The sequence below is a fragment of the Cherax quadricarinatus genome, chromosome 9, assembly GCF_038502225.1.
Source record: "Cherax quadricarinatus isolate ZL_2023a chromosome 9, ASM3850222v1, whole genome shotgun sequence".
Classification (NCBI taxonomy): domain Eukaryota; kingdom Metazoa; phylum Arthropoda; class Malacostraca; order Decapoda; family Parastacidae; genus Cherax; species Cherax quadricarinatus.
In genome coordinates, this window is record NC_091300.1 from 19,433,620 (window position 1) to 19,443,392 (window position 9,773).

A 9,773-nucleotide genomic window follows, 5' to 3' on the forward strand; every position below is an offset into this window, starting at 1 on the left:
TGCAGACGTGTGTGTGTCTGGTCTGACATCATGCAGACGTGTGTGTGTCTGGTCTGACATCATGCAGACATGTGTGTGTCTGGTCTGACATCATGCAGACATGTGTGTGTCTGGTCTGACATCATGCAGACGTGCGTGTGTCTGGTGTGACATCATGCAGACGTGTGTGTGTCTGGTCTGACATCATGCAGACGTGTGTGCCTGGTCTGACATCATGCAGACGTGTGTGTGTCTGGTCTGACATCATGCAGACGTGTGTGTGTGTGTCTGGTCTGACATCATGCAGACGTGTGTGTCTGGTCTGACATCATGCAGACATGTGTGTGTCTGGTCTGACATCATGCAGACATGTGTGTGTCTGGTCTGACATCATGCAGACATGTGTGTGTCTGGTCTGACATCATGCAGACGTGCGTGTGTCTGGTCTGACATCATGCAGACGTGTGTGTGTCTGGTCTGACATCATGCAGACGTGTGTGTGTCTGGTCTGACATCATGCAGACATGTGTGTGTCTGGTCTGACATCATGCAGACATGTGTGTGTCTGGTCTGACATCATGCAGACGTGCGTGTGTCTGGTCTGACATCATGCAGACGTGTGTGTGTCTGGTCTGACATCATGCAGACGTGTGTGCCTGGTCTGACATCATGCAGACGTGTGTGTGTCTGGTCTGACATCATGCAAACGTGTGTGTGTGTCTGGTCTGACATCATGCAGACGTGTGTGTCTGGTCTGACATCATGCAGACATGTGTGTGTCTGGTCTGACATCATGCAGACATGTGTGTGTCTGGTCTGACATCATGCAGACGTGTGTGTGTCTTGTCTGACATCATGCAGACATGTGTGTGTCTGGTCTGACATCATGCAGACATGTGTGTGTCTGGTCTGACATCATGCAGACGTGCGAGTGTCTGGTGTGACATCATGCAGACGTGTGTGTGTCTGGTCTGACATCATGCAGACGTGGGTGCCTGGTCTGACATCATGCAGACGTGTGTGTGTCTGGTCTGACATCATGCAGACGTGTGTGTCTGGTGTGACATCATGCAGACGTGTGTGTGTCTGGTCTGACATCATGCAGACGTGTGTGTGTCTGGTCTGACATCATGCAGACGTGTGTGTGTCTGGTCTGACATCATGCAGACGTGTGTGTGTCTGGTCTGACATCATGCAGACGTGTGTGTGTCTGGTCTGACATCATGCAGACGTGTGTGTGTCTGGTCTGACATCATGCAGACGTGTGTGTGTCTGGTGTGACATCATGCAGATGTGTGTCTGGTCTGACATCATGCAGACGTGTGTGTGTCTGGTCTGACATCATGTAGACGTGTGTGTGTCTGGTCTGACATCATGCAGACGTGTGTGTGTCTGGTCTGACATCATGCAGACGTGTGTGTGTCTGGTCTGACATCATGCAGACGTGTGTGTGTCTGGTCTGACATCATGCAGACGTGTGTGTGTCTGGTCTGACATCATGCAGACGTGTGTGTGTCTGGTCTGACATCATGCAGACGTGTGTGTGTCTGGTGTGACATCATGCAGACGTGTGTGTGTCTGGTCTGACATCATGCAGACGTGTGTGTGTCTGGTGTGACATCATGCAGACGTGTGTGTGTCTGGTCTGACATCATGCAGACGTGTGTGTGTCTGGTCTGACATCATGCAGACGTGTGTGTGTCTGGTCTGACATCATGCAGACGTGTGTGTGTCTGGTGTGACATCATGCAGACGTGTGTGTGTCTGGTCTGACATCATGCAGACGTGTGTGTGTCTGGTCTGACATCATGCAGACGTGTGTGTCTGGTGTGACATCATGCAGACGTGTGTGTGTCTGGTCTGACATCATGCAGACGTGTGTGTGTCTGGTGTGACATCATGCAGACGTGTGTGTGTCTGGTCTGACATCATGCAGACGTGTGTGTGTCTGGTCTGACATCATGCAGACGTGTGTGTGTCTGGTCTGACATCATGCAGACCTGTGTGGTAAAATGCCTAATGTCTAAATATTGTATACAATATTTTAAGAGGAAAATTAATTGAAACTAAGTTTTATTTAACTAATGAGAAAAATAGTCATCACCTGAACTTATTCATATACATCCAGTTATGGATATTTTTATATATAACTTGATATATGTTGATGTGTGATGACAGCGTGTGTAAGATATATAACTTGATATGTGTTGATGTGTGATGACAGCGTGTGTAAGATATGTAACTTGATATGTGTTGATGTGTGATGACAGCGTGTGTAAGATATATAACTTGATATGTGTTGATGTGTGATGACAGCGTGTGTAAGATATATAACTTGATATGTGTTGATGTGTGATGACAGCGTGTGTAAGATATATAACTTGATATGTGTTGATGTGTGATGACAGCGTGTGCAAGATATATAACTTGATATGTGTTGATGTGTGATGACAGCGTGTGTAAGATATATAACTTGATATGTGTTGATGTGTGATGACAGCGTGTGTAAGATATTATCATAGTTAATACATATTAATGTTTGTTAACAACTGAATAACTTAAAATATATACTTTAAATGTGCTGCTTGTTATTTATCTTCTGTTGTCTCATCCGGTTATTTTAATGTTTATTGTGAGCCCCATAGCCATGGTGTGGGTGGTAGTCTAAGATTACACAGACACATAATGGGTCCAGGGACTGTACCTCAACATTACTGAGACACACAATGAATGCAGGGACTGTACCTCAACATTACAGAGAAACGTTATGTGTCCAGGGACTGACCCCCAAAGTTTTAAATACTAAACAGATTACTGTGGTAATGAAGTATTTACATGTTTGAATCTGGTTACAGCTGTAATGAATTATTTATGCAGATATGAATTAAGTCACAAAAATATTACAGTATAGCTTATATGTGGTTTTGAATTATTTATATTACCTTAAATTGAAGCAAGGAATGGTCATCAGATGCATGATGGAACTGATGAACTGGCAAAGACAAGTCTTCATAGAGGGAGCAGATCACAACTTTGAGCTGTCAATTAGTAGTTTCAGAACAACATGAAAAGAACCTCAAATAAACTTCGTTGATTTCAGACTGAGGGAGAATGACATCAGTCAGTCCTCTTAGCATCATCTTATCACGCAGGAGCAGCCGCATGTCTGTGGTGCATCCAACAAATTCACCAAACACCAAACTCTTAGTTTAATATGTTTATTATGCACCCCATACCCATCCTGTGGGCGGTAGTCACCCTATACCCATCCTGTGGGCGGTAGTCAAAAGATTACAGAGGTACATAATGGGTCCAGGGACTGGACCCCAAAGTTATGATAGCTGAACTAGTTACAAAGGTAATGAACTCCAGGTAGATCTGGTCACAATCATGGCAAGTTACAGAGGTAATGAATCATCCTCACTCCTATACATGGTTATAGTCATGAACAAATTACAAAGTAATGAACCACTGATACGTCCACACCTGGTCACAATTGTAATGAGTTATAAATACAGGTATTAAGTGGGTCATACACCCACACGAGCGGGCGCGCACGCATACACACGAGGGCGCACGCACAGACATGCACACGAGCGTACAAACATACATACATACATACACACACGTGGTAATGCTTTATTTACAGCTAGCAAAGTCAGGGTATTTCTCAAGAATCGTCTGTAATATACCACTGTGGATAAAATACTTTGCCATTTCTTGAAGGTTTCTGAGTGAGTTGTCTCTAAATTCATTAATTTTATCGCACTCCAGTACATAATGACGCAAGGTGTGACAATAGTCCATCTGGCAAAGTTTACATTTCGTTGGGTCTGCTGATCTAACCTGCCAAAGATACTTGTAACCCAGCCGGAGCCGAGCAGTAGTGACATCCAAGAGTCTGCTTATCTTGTTGGATGCACCATAGACATGTGGCTCCTCCTGCAAGATGAAATGATGATAGATGGACTGACTTGTGTCAGTCTCCCTAAGTCTAAGGCCCTTAGTCAATAAAGTTCAGTTGAAGTTCTTTTCGTATAATTGTTCTCAAACTGCTAACTGACAACCCAAGATTGTAAGCTACTCCCTCTTTGAAAGCATACAACTTAGCCAATTTATCAGTTCTATCATGCATCTGTGAGATGGAATCCACAGCATGTGCACTCTGACTCCATTGTCTACAATCTTACCATACCTGTGTCTGGCTTCTGACACAAGCATGCCACAGTTTATACTTAATGAGTTGAGAGCATTTATGGATGACAGAGAATCAGTTACAATTAAAGTGTCAACCTTAGATACATGGACGCATTTGAGTGCAAGGAGTATGGCAGGAGCTTGGACTCGACCCCTGCAACCTCAACTAGCTGACTACAGTTCTGTTTGAAGGGTAGAGGCCCAGTTATTGATGCATGCTTTATGAGAGCCATCACTCTGTATGACAACAGCAGCACTACCAGCTGCACCAGTGGACTGGTGAACAGAACCATCAACGTAAATAATTTGTGAAAGAGTGTTCTGTGTGACCAAGTTATCAATACAGCTTAAGGCATCATGTTTGACTTCAAGACGAAGCTTTGGTTGTGATTTAAGAAGAGTTTTGGGGGAAAATGGAGGAATGGTAGTTTGGAATGGGGTAATATCCCATGGAGCGGAGAAGTGCCTCTGTTGTCTAACTTGACATAGATCATGTAGCTGGTTCATGCGTAGGTCGGTTCCAGTTTTTTCGATCCATCTGGAAGGATGTTCACCAGTGCTGAGGAAAGTTTGGAGGGCTTTTGTGCAGGGGTTTGAATGGGCTAACCTAAGCATATTGACCCCAATAAGGATATTTCTTTCAGTAACACGATCTCGAATGCTTCTTAGATGTCAATACCACCCGGCTCTGGCTGGGCTGCAAGTATCTCTGGGAAGTATCCGCATCACCAGTTGATGTTGACATAACTAAATGTAAACTTTGCTAGATGGACAGTTGCCACACTCTGCGTCATTATGTGTTGGAATGACAAAATAATAATGAATTCAGAGACAACTCACTCACAATTGTTCAAAAAATGTCAGAGTATTTTTATCCTTAGTGGCATATTACTAACAGTTCTGTAAATATACTATGACCTTTGCCCATTGTGAATAACTCGTAACTACTTCTCCCCCGGGAGGTATATCGTGATCATCAGTCCTCTGGGTCAGGGCGCCATACATTACTCCTCGTAGGTTATCAAAAACCTGTAGTTGCTGACTTAAATGGAGGGGAAGTGAGTGTCTGAGTCTCCCGGGTTTAAACAAAGAGGTCCACATGAACTAATTGGGAACATACTCTTCCCGTTTCTATTTCCGGGAAAAACTTTGCTTATTTTATAATTCCCGCCCATACATGGACAACATTTTTTTTTTTTGTATTCCCGAGAAATAGGACTCAATAATGCGTAAGTTTTGCGTGCCCTTAACATCCCCCAGTTACTACTACAACAATTATAAAAGCAAGAAGCGCGTCTTGACGATCTCCCATTTTAGATGAAAAACACAATCGTCAGGGCTTTCTTGGATATTCAGCTAACTCAAGCAATTAAACAACAATCTCCAACAGTGTTTAGAAGTATTTATAGCTCATTGTCTACTGATCACAATTGAAATAAGTCACTGACTTTTTTTTTGGGTTATCCCAGCTTCTCTACACATATGCTGCTATGTATGATAATCTATGTATCTGTGTTTGTATATACCAGAATAAACTTACTAACGTCTAGAATTCGACAGGTTTTCTCAGCCGCGATACGTAAGAGAATTTTAGATATGAGTCATCTAGAATGATAAATATGAAGCTTACATAAAGTGTCGCCGGGGTTAGCACAAGTTAGATAAGATAAAATTATATTTTCTTCGTTTTTTATAACCCCGGAGGGTTAGCCATCCAGGATAATCCAAGAAAGGCAGTGCGTCATCGAGGACTGTCTTGTTTCAATTGTGGTCCTCAATCTTGTCCCCAGGATGCGACTCACACCAGTCAAATAACACCCAGGTATCTACTTGCTAGGTGAACAAGACAACAGGTGAAGACAACAGGTGTAAGGAAACGCTTCGAAATGTTTCCATCCCGCCGGGAATCGAACCCGGACCCTCAGCGTGTGAAGGGAGATCTTTGCCAGCCAGGCCACGGGGCCACTCCGGGTGCCCCCCCCCCTTTCCCTAAAGTAATGAGTATATGAGATCATCGTAATTCCCATCTTAGTCTTAATGTGACTACAATGATACTCACCTCTGGAATATAGATGTAATTCCCCTTCCTTTTTGTTTAATAGTCAAAGTAAATAAACTGATATTCATTATTAGTGCTGTGTTTAAGACAGAAATGTTCCTGAAGTATAAAGGAATTATTGTGAGCTAAACCCGTAGGGGTCATGCAGCTACTGGGGAACAGAAAGCACTCAGATATAATCCAAAGAAGGGGAGGAAAGGTCCAATTGCATTGATGAAAGTTCCCGAGCATCATCCAGGAGTATCCTACTCAAGAGGACTCAGGACAGTCACTCACCTAGTAAACATATATACGAGAGAGAAGCAGACACAGAAGTACAACCAGAGGTAATATTATAATGGTAGAAGTGATGGTAGTAGTGTCCCGTGGCCTGGTAGACAACGCTCTCTCTTCACGCACTTGAGTGTCGCTAGTTTGATCCTCAGCAAAAGTGGAAATATTGGGATGGTTCCTTACAACTGTCGTCCCCGTTCACCTAGCAAGGAAGTAGGTACCTGGTTGTGGGTCGCATCCTGGGGTACAAGATTCAAGGACCCTTTGGGTTATCTTATTTAGTAATTGTTGTAAACATCTTGGGGAAACAACCACGTGATAGGATGACATAGAACAGTGCACTAAGTGACAAGTGTAAAGTGTTGCTTCTAATGTGTTTAACGTTCAAGTGTCTGACTAATAAGAAAGTTTATACAATAGGCACACGTACACACACGTACAGTTATCATACATAATGTAAATTACCCAGGATAACCCAAAAAAGAGCACAGAGTGACTATTTCCACTGGGGTCTTTAACTCAGTACTGTGTTGTTACTGACACTGCCTGGAGTTTACCTGGAGAGAGTTCCGGGGGTCAACGCCCCCGCGGCCCGGTCTGTGACCAGGCCTCCTGGTGGATCAGAGCCTGATCAACCAGGCTGTTGCTGCTGGCTGCACGCAAACCAACGTACGAGCCACAGCCCGGCTGATCCGGAACTGACTTTAGGTGCTTGTCCAGTGCCAGCAGATGATTATTTTGTTTTAATGTCCATGAAATTCATTCTCGTGTATTTATTTACTCACTTTATTTTATTTTTATTTTACCTATTCATCTCGTGTTTCATTTTCATGCATTTGATTTACACTGCCTGATGAGTGATTTTTTACGGTATGTAATAATTAGGCTGTTACAAGTAAGTTATTATATGGGGCCCGGTGGCCTGGTGGCTAAAGCTCCCGCTTCACACACGGAGGGCCCGGGTTCGATTCCCGGCGGGTGGAAACATTTCGACACGTTTCCTTACACCTATCGTCCTGTTCACCTAGCAGCAAATAGGTACCTGGGTGTTAGACGACTGGTGTGGGTCGCATCCTGGGGGACAAGATTAAGGACCACAATGGAAATAAGTTAGACAGTCCTCGATGACGCACTGACTTTCTTGGGTTATCCTGGGTGGCTAACCCTCCGGGGTTAAAAATCCGCACGAAATCTTATCTTATCTTATCTTACCTTGACGTATTTTGGGTTATCATGATGGGTAACTTACACACGATACTCTGTAAGATAATTGTAATTATCCTAAAACTTTATTAAACTTATCTACATACAGATAGGTTTATTGACGACGTTTTGATAGCAAAGCCAATAATCTAAAGTTATATGACTGTCTTATACAATGATCTATAAAAGGTAAATCCAATTTAGACGACAAATAAAGCACAATATACAAATAACCCGCACATAAAAGAGAGAAGCTTACGACGACGTTTCGGTCCGACTTGGACCATTGACAAAGTCACAGGAAGAATGTGTATATGTATTTCGTTGTCAATAAGAAGCCCTCTTCAGCGGATAATGAGGATCACTGAATTAGAAATAACACTTATAAGATAAGATAAGATTTCGTTCGGATTTTTAACCCCGGAGGGTTAGCCACCCAGGATAACCCAAGAAAGTCAGTGCGTCATCGAGGACTGTCTAACTTATTTCCATTGGGGTCCTTAATCTTGTCCCCCAGGATGCGACCCACACCAGTCGACTAACACCCAGGTACCTATTTGCTGCTAGGTGAACAGGACAACAGGTGTAAGGAAACGTGTCGAAATGTTTCCACCCGCCGGGAATCGAACCCGGGCCCTCCGTGTGTGAAGCGGGAGCTTTAGCCACCAGGCCACCGGGCCACCACGGGACGGATGGGATTGAACTCGCGGCTAGTAAGTCGGAAAACTCATTAGCCGCGAGTTCAGTATGCTGCTATGTATGATAATCAGTGTAACTATATATACCTGAATTAACACATCGCCCATACAGTGGTCTGTTTACAGTCGTCTCATTACGATTTCGTGGGTCATAATAACAATTATGTTAACCCCCTTTCAATATTTTAAAGAAAACTAACTTGCTAATTTCGTTTACAGAAAACCTGTCTTCATATAGGTATAACTATCAAATAATGCATGTTCTTACATTATAATAATATTAATAATAATAATATCTTTATTTCTACAAGTACATATACAAGGTATACAGTCCTAGGTGACATCAGTGACATACTACTATATAGAAAGCCCCTTGTTATGCAGAACATTTCGGGCAAATTAGGTCAGATATGCCCCAGGATGCGACCCACACCAGTCGACTAACACCCAGGTACCTATTTTACTGCTAGGTGAACATGAACAGCAGGTGTTTAAAGGAAACACGTCCTACTGTTTACACCAGTACCGGGGATCGACCTCCGGACCTCAGTGTGTGAGTTGAGTGCGCAATAGCATACATGTGCATTTTGGGCTGAAAAAAAATATAGTATTCGTTAAATAATTTATTGATAACCCGATGTTATTCCAATTTATATCAAAGGGTTACAGAATGAATAAATTGTTTAAGGACACCAATGGAAATAAGCCATTTTAACTTTTTTGGTTTACCCTGGATAATTGATAAATTAGACACATGTGCAACTCTTGGGTATCTTTATTGAGGAAACGTTTCGTATCCTCAATAAAGATACCCAAGAGTTGCACATGTGTCTAATTTATCAACATGTCGGTTCTCTTTTATTATTATTAAAGATTAGCCGGTATTCTCCCGGCCCGGGCCTTTTCCAAGTGGTGGCCCGGCCTTGGCTCCCTCTTTAGGGACTGTCTGAGACCTAAGTCTCCCATGGGAGGAGGCACAAGTACCTCCTCATCTTTGGGACCAACTGTCCCCAGGCCTAGTCACAAGCTAGGCCTCTCTGGTCTGTCATCCCCACCCCAAGGGGGCGAATGGGAATGACAGTCTTGTGAGCTGTAAGCTCGGGCTCAGGCACCTACCCTGCCCTAGAAGGGTTAGGCATGGTGTCGATGGTCGGTTCTCTGAACCATTCATCTACAAACCCTGGATAATTACACATATTCTACTGTTTATGATAATTTGTGTAACTGTGTTGATGTATACCTGTACATAAACAAACTGAACACTATTACAAATATTTTTTTTACGTGCATATGTATAACAACTTGCTATACTATTTTATACATAATCATAACCATATTTTTTAAGGGGTGGAGGGGTAAGCCAG